The following is a 23,785-nucleotide window of genomic DNA, read 5'->3' as shown; positions in this document are numbered from 1 at the left end:
AGAAGGAAGAAGAGAGACACTTTAGGGAACTTCTTCCTCAGAGAATTCCTAGCCAGGGAATTCGAATTCTCATTTGTTGAGCAGCAAAAGGAGAGAGGAGATCATTCGACTTTTTCGATTGGCAGAGATGGTATCGAATGGATGGCGCATCCAACTATGTGATCTGGAAGGCAAGGATGCCATGCCTTCTGGATGAGCATTTTCTCAAAGTCTACGTCGACAATGTGGTAGCTGAGCCTGCAGATCCAGATCCGCTCAAGAAGTACAAGGGAGAAATGGTGAAGACAAAGAGAATGATCCTCGATGGAGTAAAGGATCATATAGTTTGTCACATCGCTGGTAGAAACACTGCCAAGGAGATGTGGGATGCATTGTCGACGCTGTATCAAGGATCCTCCGAGCAGTGAAAGATGTACTTAGAGCAAAAGATGAGGTCTATGCAGATGTAGAAGGGGGACCGCATTAATATGTTCCTTGCAAAGCTTTAGGAAACTCGAGATAAGTTGGCAGCTATGGGGTCAACACCTCAAGGTTCCAAGATGGTAAGACTGACCCTAAATTCAGTATCTGAGGAGTGGCAAGTCTTTGTCTAGAGCATCCTTGGCAGGACAACTTTGCCAAACTGGGATGAAATGTGGGCAACGCTTAAGCAAGAGGAGTCGAGGAGGGACTTGGTGTTGGCAATATTGTCAATGATGGCAAAGGAGTAGAAAGAAAAGGAGCAACACAAAGAACAATAAGAAAATGAGCAACAAAGTAGCAACAATACAAGGAGCAACAGCAAGGCAAGGAGTAGCAACAATGCAAGGAGCAACAAGCAACAAAGTAGCAACAATAAGGCAAGGAGCAACAACAATACAAGGAGCAACAAGCAACAAAAGAAGGCAGAGGAGCAGAAGAAGGAGGAGGAGTTGTTATACATTAAAATGTTTGACAATGTTGCAGAGATTATTATCAATGTTGCACTAATTGTTATCGGGATAATTTTGGCGCGGGGAAAAAATCGGAAAAAATTGTTATAATCGGGAAAAAATCAGTGATAATCGGGAAAAAATCGTTTGGTACAAAAATATTCATTTTTTTTCAATTTTTTTAATATCTAAACTACCTACAACATAAAATAAATACATAGACACATAAATATGATAAAAGAACTAATATATAAGATGTTTAATATCATTTCTAGTGCTACAATAGTAAAATCACACATAACAGTGAATCATGTCCTGAATAGTAAGTCCTGACTCCCGAGTCCCAACTCAGCCTCAAAATGTCAATAAAAAATATAATAATGTATCTCATGAGTCATAATGTCATATACAATGAAATGAACAAAATAACTGAAGTCTAATACTATTGATTTCCTCTGCCCCTCTTGCAAGAAAATGCCATAGCTTTCCCTTTCCCTCTAGATGTAGATGCTGGTGCTGGTGGAGTTGGCAGTGGAGTCTGTTGTGCTCTAGAAGCTGAAGAACTAGGAGTAGGAGCTATAGGAGGTAGACCACGTTCTCTACTGGTGGCAGGGGTAGCCCAGGTAGGTGGTGTCACCTCCTCCTCCCCCTCCACTACATCCTGCACTAACCAATCATCAGCAGACTCCATGAGAGGCCTCTCGGACTCAACCCTCCATGCAGCAATGTTGTCAATCCCATCCAATGAGATGGCCTCCATATCAGGTGTCCTCTCAAGTTGCCTCACCCACAATTGAAGATTGTAGTAGACGTAGACCATGTCATTAAGTTGCTGGGACTCCAACTTGTACAAAGATCATGAAATAATAATTATAAAAAAATATTGTTTAATGAATTCAAAAATTTATTTGGAAATTTGCAATATTTTAAAATTTTAAGTGTTACCTTGTTACGCTTCTTGTTGTGTATTTTTTCAAATACACTCCAGTTGCGCTCACATCCTGAGGAGCTACATGTTTGGCTGAGGATCCGAATGGCAAGCTTTTGTAGAAGGGGTACCCTGGCACCATAAATTCTCCACCATGCATCTACAACAAAATTACAAATAAAATTTTAAATAAACATCAGAAAAAAATGGAATTTGAAGAGAAAATGAAATTTGAAACAAACTAAAAATACTTGGCATTTTAATCGTCTTATTAGTCACAGCCATGTCAAAGCCAAATGTGCCACCTGCCATCCTATATGTCTCAATTTCTTTAGAGATTTCTGTACGTTCTGTTGGAGATCGCACTATCCTCTGGATACAGGTTAAGAATCCATCCATGATCTCAGCATCAAATACGAACCCACATGCGTAAGAAAATGCGGGGTTCAGGAAAATCCCAGCAGCATGAATGGGATGATGGAGTGTGTTGTTCCATTGTTTATAAATCAATCCCCATAGGAGGAGTTGTCTCTGAAACCCCTCATCTCCCTTATCATCATAGTAGGCCCGAATGGATTCTTTCGCCCTTTGCATGGCCTCATACAAATAGCCCATTGCAGGCTTCTCACCATCAACTAACTGAAGAACCTTTACCAAAGGTTTAGTAACGGCACACACCTCCTGCACTCCCGCCTAGAAGTCTTCATAGTATGAAACTAGTCTGCATATGGACTCTCCCTCTGGTTTGCGGCTCATTGGCAAAGCACACCACTCCTCTGAAAGAAACATTCTCTTCACATCCCACATAGAATTCAAGAGGATTGAAGAGATATGAAACTGGTGGCAAACCATGTAATGGCGGGGCACACCAACTCTTTGTTGTTCGTGAATCTTCTCATCAAGCTAAGCACAGATGTATGATTATATATAATTTTTGTAATGCTTTTGGATGACTCAACATTATCTTTGACAAAGGAAATTTTCCCTATGTCCTCCAACATCAAATCAATACAGTGTGCAGCACAAGGTGTTCAAAATAAAGTAGGATGCCTGTCCATAAGCATCTTGCCAGAAGCAACATAATTTGCAGCATTGTTTGTTATGACTTGGACAACATTTTCTGCACCCACCTCCAAAATAAACACATCCAGCAAATCACATAAAGTTCTTGCATCTTTGATTTGTGTAGATGCATCAATAGATTTGATAAACATAGTCCCCTTGGGACAACTAACCAAGAAGTTTATAAGGGTTCTCCCCTTTTGGTCAGTCCAACCATCTGACATCACAGTGCAACTTGTTTGTGCCCATGATTCCCTAAAATCCTCCAATCTTTTGGTGCAGTCAAGCTTTTCATTTTGAAGAATCCGGCCTCTCATGTCATGATAAGAAGGGATTTTGTACCCTGGGCCAACAGTTGCAATAGCATCAAGAGCAAGCTGGAAAAATGGATTATTCCTTACAATGCTGAAAGGGATATCACTCCAAAGGAGAAATTTTGTCAGCAATTTTTCAGCTTGTTCTTTATCAGTTTTTTTTAGCATTGAACTGATAGATGGCTGTGAAGCAGGTGTGGTTCGAGGAACAAAAAATGATGAGGCAGCTATCGGGTTGGTTGATGCTGCATAGAATCACTGCCACTTCCTTGTTCAGCTAACTTTTTTAGTTGCCTCTTCATTTCTGCTTTGGCCTCTCTAGTGTGGTCTAAAGTTTCCAATGCTTTCATGGCTCTTCAGATGAGTTTAGGATTTGTATTTGTGCAAGGCCTTACATCAAATCCAACGATTTGTGCAAGGTGATACTTCAATCTGTACACCCCTCTGGACATATGGTGCCCACACAACTTGCAAGACAAGTTTATTCTATCATTCGGAGCAGCAGGTTCACCAAATTCCCAGAAAGGGTCCAATTTCCTTGGCATGTTTGATTTTGAACTTTGAAGTTGAAAACTTGAATGGTGTTTCGGTGAACCTATGGGAAAATAAGGATTACAATTTAGTATTTACAAGTTACGAACTTACAATTTAGTATTTTACTATTTACATTTTACAAAAACAAAAAAAAATTACATACAATTTAAGAAACCCCATTCCAAACCCAACCAAAAAAACTAAAAAAAAATACATTGGACAAATGTCAAAAACCCCATGAGCCCATTCCAAACACAACAAAAAAAACTAAAAAAAATTTACATTGGACAAATGTCAAAAACCCCGTTCCAAACACAACCAAAAACATAGAAAAAACAAAAACAAAGTTACATAACAATGAAAACACAAAATGTTGGTGCCCATATCGGTTTTATGGAGATAATGTGTCTCCTCCTTAGCTCACTCTTCGATTTTCGCCTCCAAGTAGTTGATTTAGCTCCAAAATCTCCAAGCCTTTAATTCTCTAACTCTCCAAACCCCACCGCGCCCTCTGCTGTCCAAATGAAATAAAAAATTTCGTTTTTCCTAATAAACACGCGCCCCCTGACGGGCCCACGCTTTTTTTAGTAAAAATCGCGATTTTTTCAAAAAAATCGGCTAATTTTTTTTTTTTTTTCCCGATTTTATCGCCCGATTTAATCGTCATTTTGAAAAAATCCTATTATCGCAATTTTTTGCCGATTTGTGCAACACTGATTATTATATTGAAGAATTTGCGATGTGAAATTGTTGATTAAACTTAATTGTTGTGATGCAAAGGCAAGACTCCAAGGCAAAGGCAAATATGTTGGCAAAGATTGTTGTGATGCATTAATGATAAATATTGATATTTGTTGTTGGCATTAGGTTGGTGCATTTAATGATTACATGTCGCTGAAATTAATATTGGATGGATTATTTATTTTTGTGTCCTAATATTCAAGATATAAAGAGTTTGGAAATGAATGAGTGGAAGACAAAGAGTCAAGCCTATTCACTTCATATTCCTATGTGGGATACAAATAACCAACAAACTATCTTTATAAAATGTGATTTTGAAGGGCACTGGGGAGGTTAGAGAATGGGAGAATGTGAGAGAGCTGATAGAACTATTATGCATTAGTTACCTGGCACATATGGAGCTGATGTGATGCAGATTTGAAGGGAAGAACAGGCAGAAATGAAGAGGGAGACATGCAGAATTTATGACCAGGTAAACCAACACATTGTTGTTTCTTGTTTGCATCAGGGGATGGTAGTTTCCTTTCAAGTTGTGGCTTGATAAATATCCAATTGGAGCTGGTTGAGGTAGGAGCCTCCTGTGGGTTGTAGCCTACAAAAAACATATGGGAGTTGGAGCTTCCTTGCATGTTGTAGCTTGTAGAAAATTGAGGTAGTAGCCTCCTGTATGTTGGAGCCTACAGAAAATCAGATGTAATAAGGAGTAGGAGCTTGCCTTTGCATCACAACAATAATAAAATTGTGGTTTTCTCCCTTTATGGATTTCCACATATATCTGGTGTCAATATGTGTCATTATTATGTGCTGATATGATGTTTTGGTTTGCTTATTAATTGTTGTTCACATATTCAATTTGTTGGTCATCATTTGTTAAGCTTCTCATGTAATGGTTCAGTTAATGAGATTAATGAATTTAATTTTAATGTCCATGAATATACTACACTGATTCACCCCCCTTCCCAGTTTAGTGAATTTTTCATCAATTGGTATTAGAGCCAGTTCCTTCGGTGTAAGCTTAACAACTTGAAGGTAGACCTGGTTAAGTCATGGACTATCAAAGTGTACCTGTGTTGAGTGTAGAAAACTTTCATGAGTGGAGAGATAAAGTGAAATCTGAATTGATATCTTATGAACCTAGTGTATGGAAACTAATATGTGATTGTTATTGCAAAACTCTCCCTCTTTGCAAGAACAACAGTGGAATGCTAATGCAAAATGTGTCATGTATAACAATCTTCATAATAAGGATCTTGATACAATAATAGATCTAACTTTTGCAAAAGAAATTTGGGATAGATTGCAGCTCATGCATGAAGAGGCTAGTAGCAATAATGTAAAGAAAGGAAAGAGAAAGAGGAAGGAGAAAAAACCTTGTCAAAAGGAAAGTGTTCATTTAAATGAAACCTCTACCTGTGTGAATTTACCTGACCCTCATGAAGAAAAGACTACTAAAGAACAAGCCAAGATTGACATAGCTTTGACTAAAATAGAAAGATTGAAGAATGAAAACAAAGATATAAAGAAATTGGTGCAAATATGTGATGAGAGAGAGCATAAGTACAAGGAGGAAATTGTTAGATTGAAGATACAACTTGAAGAAGAAAGGATAATAGAAGGGATGATGAATAACGAGCTAAAGGAGAAAGAGGTACAATGTGAAAGATTAGAGTATGAGATTATTTCAACTAGAAGACAGTTATATGAAAAGAACAGGTTGTGTAAGCAGCTAGAAGAGGAGGTTGCCTCCATGAAAAACTCAGAAAAGGCAGACATTAAAGATGATAATGAAGCTTTCCTAAAAAGACTCGTAGGAGAAGGGACAAGCACCATGATTAATAAAGAAGAAAACAAAAACAAACAACAATATCAAAAGCCAATGAATGAGATGAAGAAAGGGTTCACTATAAGAAGATCATTCTCTCCTGAAAATGAGTTGAACAAATTCGGAAGATCTCAAAGGAGATTCTTTTCTCCTGGGAAAAACATCACATGTTTTTCTTGCCATGAACATGGACATGTGGCAGTAGATTGTAAGAACAAACAAACCAAGAATAATCAACAAAATATGCAACAAATGAGAAGGCTCCCTCAAGCAATCAAACATAGAAGACATTCATTCTCTAGGTACACAAATCATTTTCATGGTTATTGTTATCTATGCAATGAATATGGACATAAAGTTGTAGAATGTAAATTGTTTGTAAAGAAGAGCACAAGAGGCCACACACCATTTCCACCATACCTTGGTCAAATAAGGTGCTATTTATGTAGCAACCTTGGACACAAAGCCAATGACTACAGGCTGCCATATACCCTAAAGAATCCTAAACAACTAATGGAAGAAAATCAAAGCAGAACAAACTCTGAATCAAAAGGAAATGCAGATAGTAGAAGGCAACCCAATAAAGTGTGGAAGAGGAAGAAAACAGAGCATCTCGTTACTTCAATAATATAATGAATTCATCATGGTTTCAGGGGAAGCTGCTCTAAGAAGAAATGCAGTCATTCAGGTAGTATTAAAAGAGAAGCATCATCCCAGGGGGAGTGGTAACATAATAAGGACAAACTTGCTGCATTATGCATTTTATAGTAGCTTTGGTTGGGATGTTGGCATTAAAAATCAAAGTTTGTTTGCAAATTCTTCACAATTTCAACAAATATGCATACAATAAGGAAAGTAGCTCAGAAGTGGGAACATGAAGGAAACCTTTTTTTTTTTTATATACAAATAGAGGCAACTATTAAATCAACATCAGTAAGAAAGCCTTAAGGAGAGTGGCAATATCATGATGACGAACTTATTGTATTATGCATTTTGGAGCTGCCTTGATTGGAAAACTGAAAATAAAAGAGCAAGTTCATTTCTCTTGTAACTTCAAGGACCACTGGAAAGAGAAAAATATGTTTCAAGAATCTACTGTGCAGAGAGAAAAAGATGTTTCAAGATTCTACTCTGTTTGCATCTTCTTCTTCTGTAATTATGGTATGTGTGGAGAAGAATAGCCAACATATAGTTAAATGGGCATTGGATAACTTAGTTTTTGAGGGAGATGAATTGATGCTGATCCACGTGAGGCATCCCATTGTTGCCATCCCAATTCCCGTGGGAGGCATTCCAATTACATAGTTCAACAATGATGTTGTGACTGCTTATATGGAAAACGTTGCATCAGAAACTTGTAATCTGCTATTACCTTTTCAACAGATGTGTAACAAGTCGTGGTTCAGGCAGAACGATTGAGCTGAATTTCTGGGAAAGAAAGAGTTGAGATTACAAAGACTATGCTAATCGTGATGGAGCTGTCACGCTGTTCCGACAGCCTTGCCAAGACAATGATAGCGACACCAAGAATTAAAATGAAGATGAATGAAAAAAAAAACTTATTCCAAGGATTCATTATTAAAAAAATATATATTCCCAGTCATACTATGGAGCGTAAATTGCAGTTGCTTATAGTGTGTCAGATGCGCAAAGTATAAATATCAAATCTCATGACAGTGCGTTCTATACGTTACTGGAATCCTAACAACAGAGGCTGTTCTGAGGTCGGGCACATGATTACGAAGAGCTCAATTAATTAGGTTGGAGTGTTATGGAACATTATGAATGTGGAATGTTAATGTCAGACTATACATTGGACCAACCTTATCTATGCCAACAAAAATTTGTAATCAAATGCAACAAAAATAATAGTCTGAAAGGTGTAACCGTATGACATATGCGTTAGAGGTATGATAATGAAATGACAGTGCAATGTTAATGCAAATCTGAGTGTGCAATGATAGAATTATAGTGCAAACATGTGGCAGATTATTCCAAGGCAATGGATGAGAGGATTGTGTCAATTGCAAAGTGTGTGTGATGGGCATTAAAGGACAATTGAAAAGTTGAATGTTACTCTACCTACCAAATCTGAAACCTTATGACAATTCCTGGGTATGCGTTATGTAACTTTCACTATCTTCATCATGCAAGAATAGATGACAATAGATTTCAGACCAGGGGAAGATTTGACACTTCATCAGGAACCAGGGTTTTAAGCTAAGTTATCTTCGGTCCACTGATAATTCTTCATTTTCGCCATGTCGACCATGCTGCAACCCCAAATAATCTTGCTCAAGGAAGGCACAGACACTTCCCAGGGAAAGGCTCAGCTGATCAACAACATAAATGCATGCGTGGCCATTGTCGATGTTGTGCGTAGCACACGCGGCCTGCGAGGCATGGACAAGCTCATTCATGGCGACAAGGGCACTACCACAATTTCTAATGATGGGGTGACTATTATGAAGCTCCTCGACATTGTTCACCCTGCGACTAAAATTCTCATGGACATTGCTAAATCTTATGATTCTGAGGTTGGCGATGGAACTACAACTTTCATACTTTTTGCGGGAGAGTTTTTGAAAGAGGGAAAACCTTTTATTGAAGATGGAGTCCATCCTCAGAACCTTATTTGAAGCTTTCAGACAACAACTTATTTGGCAATCAACAAAGTTAAAGAGCTTGCTATTAGTATAGAAGGAAAGAGTATTGAAGAAAAGAGGGTCTTCTGGAGAAATGTGCTGCAACTACACTTTCATCAAAACTTATTGGTGGGGAGAAGGATTTTTTTTGCTAAGATTGTTGTTGAAGAAGTTATTTCAATTGGTCATGAAGATAGATTGAATATGATAGGCATAAAAAAGGTACAAGGAGGAAACATGCATGACTCATATTTAGTGAAGGGTGTTGCTTTTAAAAGGACATTTTCATATGTTGGTTTTGAAAAACAACCAAAGAAATTTCTGAACGCTAAAATTCTTCTTCTAAATGTTGAGTTGGAGCTTAAATCAGAAAAGGAAAATGCAAATGTCAGGTTGTTAGATCCAACAAAATATCAATCAATTGTAGATGCAGAATGGAATATTATATATGATAAAATGGACACGTGTAAAAGGTGGGGCTAAAACTGCGCTATCTCAATTGGCGATTGGTGATTTGGCAACTCAATACCTTGCAGATTGAGATATTTTCTGTGCGAGGCATGTAACAGAGGAAGATCTATAGCATGTTGCTGCTGCTACTGGTGGATTAGTGCAAACTTCTGTGAACAACATTGTGCCTGAGGTACTTGGAACCTGTGAAATTTTTGAAGAAAGACAAGTTGGCAATGAGCGATTCAATATATTCAGTGGATGCCCATCTGGCCTGACTGCAACAATAGTTTTACGAGGTGGTGCAGACCAGTTCATTGATGAGGCAGAGAGGAGCTTGCATGATGCCATCGTGATAGTTCAAAGAGCAATGAAGAATTATACCATTGTTGCTGGTGGTGGTGCAATTGATATGGAGATTAGAAGATATTTAAGACAACATGCTCGAATCATAGCAGGAAACTCACAATTATTTATCAATTCCTATGCAAAAGCTCTTGAGGTTATTCCATGCCAGCGCTTTGAAAATGCTGGTTTTGATGCAACAAATGTGCTAAACAAGTTGACACAGAAGCACGCTTTCCCATCTGGTGAGGGTGCACCTTATGGAGTGGATATCAATGCAGGAGGTATTGCTGATTCTTTTGCAAACTTTGTATGGGAGCCTACTGTTGTAAAGATAAATGCAATCAATGCTGCCACAGAAGCTGCTTGTCTAATTTTGAGTGTGGATGAAATGGTGAAAAATCCAAAGTTTAAGAGCGCTCAAGGAGAAGGGGCAGCAAATGCAATGGCTGGACAAGGTCGTGGTGGTGGCTTCCGTGGTCGAGGTCGAGGCATGCGCAGGCGATGACACAACTTCCAATTCCTACTATAACACAGTTGACTTGTATGATACTACAAAAGCATCTATTGTGTTCTCATAGTGACAAGTCTTTTGATGCTAGATGAAATCCTTTTCCGGTCAAATAATCCTCAAGTGCTATATTCAATATATAGTTGAATGAATGATTATTCATCATGTTGGAAAAAGGGGGGTGAATTAATATTCCTTTAGCAATTAGCACTTTTAAATCTTTTTAGAGCATTAGTTAATCTTCAATTATTACTAATGTTTATGAAGTAATAACAGTAAATAAAAGAACACAGTAGACACAAGAATTTTAGGTGGAAAACCCCCTCTGGGTCAAAAACCATTGAACGCTTTTCTAATAAATTCTTTAATCTTCAGCCCCAACTGAAATGAAAGCAACAACTTCCTAGAATTCTAGAAAAGCATTCTTCTCCAGCTCCCACTAGAAGGATGCCCCAACGCCTTGGTTTCTTCAGTAGTCAACTGAATGGATGCCCCAACATCCTAGACCAACCTACCACCCTGAAGTGTTCACAGGCTCCAACCTGTAGGCGACTTCATGCACCAGCCTAGCACCTCCTTGCCACCCTATAATGACTGAAATGAGACAAGAGTGTGGATTCCCATACCAAGGACAACGATCCACGATACAATATGATTTACAATGATTTTGACTGAACACCCAATCACACTATGACCTGCAACCCAACCATGACATCATCCCAACAGAGACTCTTATACCTCCCAATAATGCCTTTTCGACTCTAGGCAGATTGATTCTTTTACAATAATGACTCTTCCAATGATGACACTTTTACAAATGACTCTTTTACAACTTTACAATGATGACTCTTGGCCTTGACACTTCTTCACAATATACGAATGGTTGTCATGTCTTCAAAGGATGTCCCACTGCAATGCTTCCTTTGATTTGATACTCTTGCTCCTGAATTCTTGCTTGAAGTTGTATGTGAATCTTCTTCTACTTGCATGCAAAATTTGCCTGGCAAAACCAATCCCAAAACAAAACAAAATACCCTTCAACTTACCTCTGCCTACAAAACACATGTAAGTGCATAATAATGAATAAATACAAATTAAAATTACAATGCGTACCTGAAGTGTGCTTGTCACTTTTGTTGTTGACTTGCTGTAGCATTAGATAAAGACTCCCACTCTTGATATAGGCCTGGACTCTATGCAAGACTATATCCAAAACTGACCTAAAGATATATACAATAAAAACTGATGACAAACCCTAGACTTGTGATGGACCAAGTTCTAAGTACAACAATAGAGACCATTCTATCAACTATGACAAGACAAGTAACATGAACTTACAACATCATATAGATTTAGCAGACTTGGTGTAGCATCAAGAATATGTAGCATCAAATGTGTAGTATCAAGAATAGGACATTCGAAATGTGGTATCAAAACTAACTGTGACATATAGAGACATAGAGATATAACCGAGACCCTGTATGTACTTACGTTGTCCTGCAAAAACATATGTCAGAGATGATACTCATATTTCAAATGTAAACACTAATCATACATACCTTGCTGTAGGAGACTTACCCTTGACTGTTGATGTGTGGTCCTTACTGCAGTGATCCTTGAATGCATGCTTTTTCTTGCCTTCTAGGAGCTCGATATTGAATTTGTTGTATCTATGTAATTTCGGATCTCCAGGGTCTGAAATTTCGTCCTGTGGTAGCCCTTTGAGTCCTCTTTCCAACCCCATAGGTTTGATCAATATTGGATTCTTCAAGAAAGAGTTATGCCCAATCTCCCACGATGACCTGATTATATACTAGTTCAGTAGAGTGAAGTTGTATGAAGTGCCACGTGTCACTGTTGAGACCTTCAGCCCTGAAAATGCTACTCAATAAACTACAGTCCGTCCTCTTTCTGTGACTATTTATGAAATTTGAATCCAATGCTCAAAGAGAAAGTTATGACGATTTTCCCAATGTCACCTGTTTTACATGGAATTCGGGAGCCATATATCAACGGAAACATCTCGACGGGTAGAATCCATCGAGAAGATCTTTGACGCAAAATAATATGAGTTGTCAAGTCAAAATGCCCTTGCAAGATCGGGGTAGCCCCTGGTGCTGCTTGGGTTGACATCAATGACAACCACTGATCAACACATCATACCACATAGTAAGTATGGAATCCATCTGGAAGAGTTCACTCAAGCACGAGCACGACTAATGCATAAAAAATAAGGCAATGTGAGTGGTCGTTATCGATGACTTCCTTGATTGCAGGGTACATGGTATTTGCTATGTGGGGTTCGAGAAAGCTGGGTTCAGTGCACCTTTCTCTTTGTTTGGACTTGGTCTCTTACTCGCAGACACATAGCATTATAGTAAGTTGAGCTTTTCTCTAGCACTTATCCCTCTATGTGTGCTCGGTCATCCATTCATAAATATCGGTCTAATTAATGTTAATGGGATCTATCAATGCATGTATTTATTACGTACAGTCCGAAATCCAGACTAGAAATAATGCTCGATTGCGCTCTGGCTGAAGTTGAAAGAAGTCATGCAAAAGTTTAAAGTTGCATTGGCCCAGAAAGTAGAGAACGCATTCCCTCCACCAAGCTGACAACATCCATGTTTTGTGACCGTTGTGAAGAATCTCTTGCAGGAATTCATGGTAGCCCTGCGAATGCTAGGATTGGCAGCTGCAGAATCATTTAATACATTCATGTAGTGTTTGAACGTTGAAGTACTACTATTTGGTTTATGAGGTGCTATTCTGTGGCTAAATACAATTTTTATAAAAACAAGATTGAATTTTTCTTGTTGGCGTGCACGACAGGATCCGAACCTCCGCGGGCAGAGCCCACATGATTTCCAGATCCAGATCTAGATCCAGTGGAGTTCATTAATTCTTTCTTCAAGTATTGTTTTCACTTTTAGAACGTGAATCTATTAGGATCCAAGAGGTGTTTGTTGGTTTGTTTCTTGTGCTATAATTATAATTATTTTCGCGAGCTATAATAAGACATGCAATTTCTTCTTATTATCAAGACAATAAAGTTTTGGACAAGAAAGTACCCTTACAAGGAGATTGTGAGTTGATAGATGTTTGGTTATGCATCTCACCCTACCAGCCGGCCTATGTTGTTGCACTCATCCATTACCCTACTGTCATGATTGTCGTGCTAGAGGCTGAAGTCGTTGTCACGGGGATGTCATAAACTGAGACTTAGACAGTTGGTTTAGCCACAATGTCTTCTTCCCTTACAACACAAATGAATATATTTCTATCTGGGGTCGCATATCTCTACTGGTTTTATGCATTAGAATACATTGTTTTATAGTGCTTGTTGGAGTCACTGTTCACAAATACTTTTCACTGCAAACACCCATGTGTTGTTCACGAATACTTTTTACTTCAAACACCCATGTGTTGTATTTATAATTTGAAGGAGCACATTAGCCTTGATTTTGTATAGCAAGGACATTCTTATTCCTGTATTGGGATTAGTGACATTTCATTGGTTTCTTTTTCCTCTAGCAACTGCCCCTACACATGACCAATCTGGCAAGGCTCTGTTCATATGAATGGATGTCACTGAACAACATATTTCAAATCGCCTACGCTATTCTCTTCGTTTATATACCTCTATATTATATCTTGAGTTGCCAAGCCATTTCAAAATTATATTGCGTGGTTGAGTGATAGAGCATCATACGATTGCTGTTGATCTTAAATTTCCAGAATTTATTGTGTACAAACTACAAGTTGGTGGTAGCAAGAAGGTCTCAGTTATCATTACAATTAGGTTTGTAAAGGAAGCCCCAATCAAGCATGCCATGCTTTCCTTACAAAGGGTTCTCTCACCAATATCCTTGCAATATTTTATAGAGTGTTCTCACAACAAACTTTTGCAGCACTCTTATGATGTTAAAATTTTTTGAAGCGCATTTGGAGCAATGTTTCTGGAGCAACATTCATTTAATCTGGAGAAGCTCTAATAAACCATCAGGAGTAGCATTCAACGAATGATGCAAAACAATACATTGCAGGTTTTAAAGCATTAAAACAATGATGACAACTACACTGTGGACTCTTTACAGGCTACAAGTTATCTATAACCCCTTGCCATTGATGTCAAAGGGGGAGGTAAGCAGAGGTTATGGGCAGCAATGAGAAACATATTTCAAGACAAAAGGGGGAGGACGAATGTGTTTCCATCAATGCCAAAGGGGGAGATTGTTGGCAATCTTGTCTTTGATAGCAAAGGAGCAGCACAAAGACCAACAAGCAAAGGAGCAACAAAGTAGCAATAATGCAAGGAGCAACAATAAGGCAAGGAGTAGCAGCAATGCAAGGAGCAGCAAATAACAAAGTAGAAACAATGCAAGGAGCAACAACAATACAAGGAGAAGCAAACAACAAAAGAAGGCAAAGGAGAAGAAGAAGGAGGAGGAGTTGTGATACATTAAAATGTTTTGATAATGTTGTAGAGATTACTATATTGAAGAATTTGTGATGTGAAATTGTTGATTAAGCTTAATTGTTGTGATGCAAAGGCAAGACTCCAACGCAAAGGCAAATATGTTGCAAAGATTGTTGTGATGCATTAATGATAAATATTGATATTTGTTGTTGGCATTAGGTTGATGCATTTAATGATTACATGTGGCTGAAATTAATATTGGATGGATTATTTATTTTTGTGTCCTAATATTCAAGATATGAAGAGTTTGGAAATGAATGAGTGGAAGGCAAAGAGTCAAGCCTATTCACTTCATATTCCTATGTGGGATACAAACAACCAACAAACTATCTTTATAAAATATGTGATTTTGGAAGGCATTGGGGAATTTAGAGATGGCAGAATGTGAGAGAGCTGATAGAACTATTATGCATTAGTTACTAGGCACAAATGGAGCTAATGTGATGCAGATTTGAAGGGAAGAATAGGCAGAAATGAAGAGGGAGACATGCAAAATTTATGACTAGGTAAACCAACACTTCGTTTCTTGTTTGCATCAGGGGATGATAGTTTCCTTTCAAGTTGTGGCTTGATAAATATCCAGCTGGAGCTAGTTGAGGCAGGAGCCTCCTGTGGGTTGTAGCCTACAAAAAACATATGGGAGTTGGAGCTTCCTTGTATGTTGCAGCTTGGAGAAAATTGAGGTAGTAGCCTCCTGTAGGTTGGATCCTACAAAAAATCAGATGTAATAAGGAGTAGGAGCTTGCCTTTGCATCACAACAATAATAAAATCGTGGTTTCTCCCTTTATGGGTTTCCACATATATTTGGTGTCAATATGTGTCATTATTATGTGCTGATATGATGTTTTGGTTTGCTTATTAATTGTTGTTCACATATTCAATTTGCTGGTCATCATTTGTTAAGCTGCTTATCTAATGGTTCAGTTAATGAGATTGATGAATTTAATTTTAATGTCCATAAATATACTAAATTGATTCACCCCCCCCTCTCAGTTTAGTCAAGTTTTCATCAATTGGTCAAGTGTAAATTTGACGGAAGCAACAACAGTGGGTCGAAGCCCATGGAGGAGGAAGAGAATGTAGCACTCGCATCCAATGGACAACAAGAGCAACGGAAGAAGAAGAAAGATGTTTCGAAGATCAAATGCCTCAGGTGTGGTGAATTTGGTCACTATGCAACACAGTGTCCTCTTAGGAAGAAGGACAAAGATGAGAAGCATGATCCGAAGGTTGTAGCTGCGAAGATCAAGGAGAAGGAGTTCATCGTGACAACCCAAGCATCTCCAAGAGGGAGATGGGGAGATTTAGAGGTATAGTTCGAAAAGACTACAGATGGGTAGGATCCTTGAGGAGCCCACCTCTCGAATCAATTCTTTGCTACGGGAGCCCAGATCAGTAGTAGCAGGATGGACCAGTGTCAGTTGGTGTAGAGGAGTGTTGGAGTGATAGTTGCAGTGACTAATAGTAACAAAGACTGAGCATCGCAGATCAGAGTTGGTAGTAGTGCAGATGGTACAGAAGAGAGGTTAGCAACAACACAAAGGGTCAGCGCAGAGACTAGCAATAGTTAGAACTCCAACAACGAGATGCAGCATACTGAACACCAATCAGTAATTTGGGATGCTTTTCTGTTGCTGATGCAGTAGCAACAACTGTTGGAGAAGGTTGTAGTGCAGATGGAGTTGGCAGTGGTAGTGCCATCAGCAACACGGATGCAGAATTGAGAGGGAGTTGCAGTACGGATGTAGTGTTGACAGTGGTATGGTCAACAACAATACAGATGCATCATTTGCCTAGTAGTTGGTGGACAAGATGTCTGACATCAGCGACACAGAAATAGATGTTACAGAATAGGGTGATGCTTCAGTAGGGTGCATTGCTAGAGCACATTCCTCACTAAGAGGGAGTGTTGATTTCTGGTAGCATTGGATGTGATCTAAGTCTCAAAATTTGCAGGGAGACTTAGACACATGCATTCTCCAATACCCATAAATTGTTTTGGGAAATTCCACCTGGAGACAGTTTTATTAAAATAATTAATTATTTTTAATGGGACCCTAAGTCTAAACTTAGGAAATTAAAATAATTAATGGGTATTAATCTAAACTGTGGGTGTAACTTCTAGAAGAAGACGAGGATCAAACCAAAATGATCTAAGCCATTGATTAGAAGTTAATCTGGGATGTTGGTTGTCCAACAAAAGGATATAAGAAGAGGCTTGAGGGTCACTTGGAGGACACACAAAGGGGAGATCAAAAGTTCGATTTTATGAAGTAGAGCAACTGCCGAAGAGATTTTTGATAGTGATCTTTTGCAGTGAGGGGCAGGGATAGTATCTGAAGGGAAATCTTTCCTGGTCGGAGAATACTCAACAGAGAAGAGAGAGAGAGATCTAGCAGAGGCAGCAAAAATCTAGAGAGGTTGACGCAGAGCCACACATTGCCACACAGAGGTAGCACAGAGCCTTGAGGAAGTCCAAAGATTCGCTGAGGAGATCGATTTCTGTAGCTGGAAGCCGGGGTGTGAGACCGAGAGAGCAGAAGTTAGAATCTCAGAGGCAAAACGATCAACCAGGAGGAGTGACGCAATCCCTAGAGTGGTGACGCTGGGCTGACACAGTGACTGTGCAGAGGCGGCTAGGGGCAGTTCATTCAGTGGCTGGATCAACCAGGATTTCCATTGATAGAGTGAGGTAACCTCACTTATTTCTTTGTCAGTGATATTCTCTGTAACTGGATTGTTGGGAAGGCATCCTGAGATTGTATGCAGAAATTACTACTGCATAACAATAAAACCCTCATAGTTGTTGCACCGGTTTTCCCGCATTGGGTTTTTCTGGGGACATTTGTCTAAAAATAACTCTGTAGATGTGTTGTATCTCTTTCCTGTTCAGTTTCTTGTTTCCCCTTATAATTTAAATGGTGTAGACTGCAGTGTATTAGTTTCGATATTTACTGTAGGAAACAGTAACTTGATTCAGAAATTAACAAGTAGGAGAAACTTGATTAGTTGTTGCAGTAGAAATTTGGGCATCCAACCTTTAACATGAACATGATCATGAGTAAGAACTATGAAATAAGTAATGAGTGGAAACATATATCAGCAAGAAAATGAGTTATATCAGTTACAAAATCAGAGTTATATCAGCTGCAAAATGAGATCTAAAATTTCTCCAAAAGGACAATGTAAAGTGAGAAATGGAGCTATTCAATTAACCCAAGTGAGAGTGTGAAATGTTAAATCCGTGGCACGTGAGAAATGAAAATAAAATTGCAGAAAATTAAATCTACTTAAGCAAAAATTCAGATCACAGACATGTAAAGGATCCTCTCCCAAGAGAGGGGTGGGATGCCAAGAGGATAATCCTCAAGCTCACTCAAAGAAACTTTTTTATGTTATTAAAATGAAGAAGCCCTCAAATGGAAAGAGGACCTAGGCTTTGAGGGGATTTACAAAGAGCTCAAAGAGCAATACTCCTCAAACAAACTAGATGCAAATGGAAGAACAATTACAAATGCTTGGAGCAAGATACAATAGGAAGTCCCAAATGGGAAACTTCACTTTTCTCAAAGGGAATAATTTCTCAACCAATGGGTCTTCAAGAGGAAACTCCTTGCAATGGAAAGTGAAAGAAAGGAAATGGTTTCTATGACAATTTTGATGTTCAAACAATGCTCCTTTAAATGAAACCCTCCAATCCTCCTAGAAATCTACACAAGAGGAGAGAAAAACAAGTTAGTATAATGGCTATTCACAAATGATAGTATACAATATGAAACAAATGCATGTAACAAGAGGAAGAAGAAACTTCCTCTCTTACGCAAGCTAGACCTTTCCACAAGCTCTCAAAAGCTAGATAAGTTCAACTAAAGCGCATAATATAGATCAAGAAAGATTTGAATTTAAATTTTGTGATCTTAGCAAGCTAAGGTAAAGAAAACCCCCTTCTTTGATTTCTTTTGATGAGATCTTTGAGAGAAACTTGATATGGGTCCTTCTACTCTTGTCTTTGAGAGTGAGTTTGTCTATATGAAGAGTTACCCCACGCCCAAAATCCTTCAACAAATCATTAGATTTCTACACACTTTGAAAAGATGTTAGCATGCTCAAAGGGATTAGATTGTACAATAGAGGAGAAGGCGAGAGATTTGAATTGAATCTTCTAGTGCCTTTCCTCCTAGAGTATTTCTCTAATCCAAAATTTATGCAGGGTAACTTACATACATTAACCAAAAAATGGCAAAATGAGAGCTAATACAATCTAGAATCCATGTAGAAAATGAAGCATAGAAGTTGAAATAATATCACCTCACAATCATAGAAGGAGAACACCAACACAAAATAGTACCCCAAAGTATTTTATTATAGCATGAAAGAAGTGAATACAAATTGCAGTAGAGTCTCTCCAAGCATAATAGCTCGTTCCAAGATGATTGCAATAGAGCCCATGGCTCATTTAAATAAGAGAATGAGATAAAATCTGGAGAATGGTGAAGATCTCAAGATAAATTCGAATTGCATGATTGGAACTCAAATGCCAAGTTTAGAAGTCGATTTTCCATGTGTGAGATAGCATCAAGCCAAGTGTAACCAACTATTATAGATCACTGTCAAAAAATTTCTGAATTTAATACCTTGCGGGCCCATCATATCTTTTGTAGCTGCCAAGTGTGGTTCGAATGCAATATTAGTGGAGCAAAATCCCTTGAAATATGGCATAAATCACAACCAAAACAACATCCAAATCCTGTGTCTTCAAATTGCCTGCGTACCACCTTAATCACTCTGCATCAATGTTGCACGAAGCGGGGACGAAACGGGGACTTTTTTTGGAAGCAGGGACGCGGAAGCGTCATTTTCCAAAAATCTAGGAAGCGAAGCGTCTGCTATATATATACATATATTTTTATAATTTTTTGCATTTATACTCAAAACAAACATTCCAAATACCGAATTAGTTGTAGAAGACATGAAAACATGCATATTTTTGCATAAATCAAGATAGATATAACATCCATTGTACATTAATGATTAATTATTCGAGCATCAACCATTTAGATGCATCAACCATCTAGAGTCTAGATTCTTCTCCTCTTGTCTAGCCTTTGCCTCTACCTCGATTGTCTAGGGATATTAGTCAACATTGCCCAATTTTGATCAAACTACCTAATTCAAGACTTAAAATATGGTAGAAAAAGCTTAACATACTTGATCGATGATTTTGACTTGATTGAAAGGTAATTTTTTGCTAAGGGCGTGACAAAGTAGTTCAACAATTAACACCACCAACACTAGGGTACATATAGGGCTTGTTGCTCTTGATTAAATGCTAATCGCATACCTTCATACTTGATATAATCTAATGAAATGCCACAATCCCATTGATCTTGAATTCCTGAAAACTGTTAAATCTGCTGAATTTTGAATAGGATATGAAATTCTATTTTCTCCATATGAAGTCCAATGATGCTGGAACCACTCTCAAACATCCTGAGTCATTTCATGGTAATGTTAAAAATTTAAGTAAAAGGATGAAAATGAAAAATAAAGGAGAATGTCACTTTTACTTTAAGAATTTAACATTACCATGAGGGAGCATCTGCTATATTTATATTTTTTTATATTTTTTTTGCCTTCATTCCTCTCCCTAACCCAAGGTGGATCCACCCCCAACAAGCAAACTCACAAAAAAAGAAAAAAAATCGATTTTCTTAAGCCACGCGGTGCACTTTTCCGAAGCGCATATGGAATCGTACAGGAACTGTACGATTCAGCCTTTGAAGCGCCGCGCTTTGTACAGCCGAAGCGCCGTACGAAACGCGTTTCGGAGGGACACTTCCGAAATTTCCAGAAAGCGTCATTATCAGTTCAAAACGTGTTTCGGAATTTCAGAAGCGTGTTTCAGGAGGCGCTTTCTGGACGCATCCGTACGGACTGCGCTTCAGGGGTTAGATCCGGGGGGGGACGTTTCCTGCAACATTGCTCTGCATACTGGCTGTAGATTACTAGCAGCATTGGAATTACACTGGTGTGTGTGTAGCTGTTTCCATTCGTGGTAGTGCATATGAGTTGTATGGAGGAAAGTAGAGGAGACAAACTTTACAAAATTCTCCATTAACTGAACCTTGGACTTTACTTTCAAATCTATGCATATCAAGGTAGTATTACTTGTTGTGTGTAGAGTCCCTTTGTGGCATGTGCATATTTCCTTTTAGCTAGGTATACGTAGACCCAAGGGGGAGGGAATGAGGTGGGGTTCATTCCCCACTCATTCTTAACTTTAGACTTAACAAAATTTCATCAAATAAATTTTTCTAGCACCCAATTCTTGCCCCACCACTTGGTAATTTGTGGGCCCTCTGAACTGCTTGTTGAATTGGCTAATTTGGCACTTGACTTGCTTATTTGGCATTTGGGTGGTGGGACCTACGTGGTTTCCATATCACCATTGATTCTCCACTTAATTTCCATGTCAAATTTTGTGATATTCCTACTTAGTATTTTACTAAGTAAATATCAATTTTGCTCAATTTTGGTTTATTATATAGTCACACTTAGGAGAAGTGGGCTTAGAGGACCCACATTTGATATTTGGTGTAGGAGGCACTTCAGCATTAGAGTTAGAGGAAAGATTGCGGCCTTGGTGGAGCGTGGGGGCCACCACAAGGGAATTTCGACCCACATGGAGAGTATGCTCTCATTGGAGCGGAATTGGTGTGAGGAGTTCGATGTGGACCCACATGGGCAATCTTGGAGGCAGCTTGACAAAAGGAAGAAGGGGATTTCATTTGGCTCATTCATCTATCATTTCAGATATTGTCTCTTGACATAGCACGCTTGAGCAGTGAGCCAAATCTGCATGTGCTGTTCAGCACATGGGTGTTTCCGAGTGGAGGTTCCAACCCTTGCTTCGGTGGACTTCGAATGCCAGCCCAAGGAGGGATTTCTACTTAGTCCCAAATCATAATAGCAGCAGTGAGGCCATACTACAATAGAGGGCAAGCTACAACAACACAGGGCCTGCACAGTCTTGGGTAGAGTCACTCTGGGGGGTTGAGGAGTGAGTGGAGTTTGAGGTGGAAACTTGGGGGGCAGGCTTGGGGAGCCTTCTAACAAGGATTGTAGACATTTTTGGGGCATTTAGTAGCAGATTCTACAGGTGGGTCGATTTGCCCAACAACAGAGCCACTCAAGCCAAAGAGGGTTGAATTTCCAGGGTCAAGCTTTGGCCAAACCCTTCGTGGGTTATTCTGGGTTTATTGAGGAGAGGCCGAGATTAATTTCCAAGAATTTTTGTAGTAGTGAAGAGAGCCCTAGCAACAGATCCTTTTAGGCAACAACATATTTCTAGGCATCTACAGCGTAGTGCTTGGGCAGCATAACAACAGTTTGGAGGAGGGTGTCTCACTTGTCATTTTGGGCTTTGCTAGCTTGCCTAGAGCAAGCCCAGGTGCATTCTTTCCAACACCTTATTGTACACCCCTTTTTCACTGATAAAAAGAGTACACAACACAATTTTTGGTGCCAATTTGTGGTCTGATTGTTTATTACTGTTTCATGGTGTTTTTGTCTATGTTTGCTTTGCATATTTACTGTTAATTTTCCTTGGGGATATTACAGTGGTATCAGAGCTCATAGACTTAGCACAACTTGTGGGAGTAGCGCAGTCTATTGCACTGGAGGATAAGCAGAATGTGACATACCAAAGGCAAAGGTACAAAAGCAAAGAAAGATAGTTGGAAATTACCCCTGATCCTGTGACTACAGAGCCTGAGGTAGAAGAAGCCAACATGGGGGACAATGAAGGAGACAAAAGGAATGAGGAAAAGGAGTTTTCCCAACTCCTACTGAAGGCAGTGTAGGACTTATCCCAGAACATTGAATGAATGGGCCAACGAAATGGCAATGGAAACAAGTGTAAGGGAGGGGATTTCCACTATGGAGAAGGGTTTGGCACTACGCAACACCATGCATCTCTCAATGCCAACATGCCATTGATCTTGAACACACTCCCTAGGTCCACCATTCCTACTTTCCTACAATCTGGAGTTGGTGGGCAACAAAGTAGGAGGAGGCACCTTATGGGGACTATTTCTTGGAGTATCAGTCCTATGGACGTAATTTTGGGAGGGCCATTACTTTCAAGGATTTATGCCAATTGAAGGGCAACAATAGGCCCAAGGGACAGAGTGGAGGAGGCTACATGCAGGGGACAAACTTGCAACGCACTGTGGGGAGGCTGTTTCTCCCAACTTTCGATGGGTCCTCCAAGAGCTCGGCCAAGGCATGGGTCAAAAAGATGGATGTCTATTTCCAGTTGAATTAAATGATGGAAGGAGAGGCAATCAAGATTGCCACGCTGCATTTGGAGTGGGAAGCCCATGGCTGGTGGTTCCATGGGCTGACCACATTAGGACATGTAGGAGTAACTGGTTATGATGATTTCACTAGGAAGGTGTTGGAGCGGTTTGAGAGGAAAGATCTGAAGGAGTATTTTGGGGAGCTGACAAGGCTCAAGCAAATGAGGAATGCAAAAGCATACATTTTTGATTTTCTGCGATTGTCTGTGATGGTGTTGGATTTGTCGGAGTCTAGGAGGATCTACGTGTTTGTGGATGGGCTAGCAGAGCCATTGTGCGAGTTAGTGAGGTCCAATAGGCCCTTTACATTACAGGCTGTGGTAGGGAGAGCCCCAGATTATAGGATGCCTTACCTAGTGCTCGAGCACCACTACCCCTTAGACAACCCCCTAGACAGGGTTTCCAACAGAGGGGGAAAGACACTAGGGTTCCATCACCGAGGGTCAATCAGGGGCATGGGTAGCTGGATGAGGGGACCCGTAGAGACCTCAGGAGGAGGAAACTTTGCTTCACTTGTCAGGAGCCGTGGGCACCAAGCCATAGATGTGCAACGGGTAAGGCCCACTACATCGAGGTCTTTTCTGACAACAATTCAGAGGATGAGACCTATTTTGAGATGGGTGTAGATGACAACGCAACACCTCAGGAGGGAGGACCACCAAACCACCACCACCACCAGGG

General features: G+C 39.4%; 1 protein-coding gene and 1 pseudogene across 1 annotated transcript in view; both read left to right on the top strand.

Annotated features, from left to right (window-relative positions):
- The window catches only part of LOC149227656 (uncharacterized), a 453,281-nt gene that overhangs the window by 266,377 nt on the left and 163,119 nt on the right, over positions 1-23,785 (top strand). The gene's annotated exons all lie outside the window — the stretch shown is intronic.
- Positions 8,566-10,260, top strand: LOC149227657 (T-complex protein 1 subunit eta pseudogene; annotated as a pseudogene).

This window comes from Pinus tabuliformis, chromosome J (genome assembly GCF_031772625.1).
Source record: "Pinus tabuliformis cultivar Carrire ecotype Pingquan chromosome J, CPIR1, whole genome shotgun sequence".
In the NCBI taxonomy this organism is placed as follows: domain Eukaryota; kingdom Viridiplantae; phylum Streptophyta; class Pinopsida; order Pinales; family Pinaceae; genus Pinus; species Pinus tabuliformis.
The sequence above is the reverse complement of the archived record's forward strand: the minus strand, read 5'-3'. Positions and strand labels throughout refer to the sequence as shown.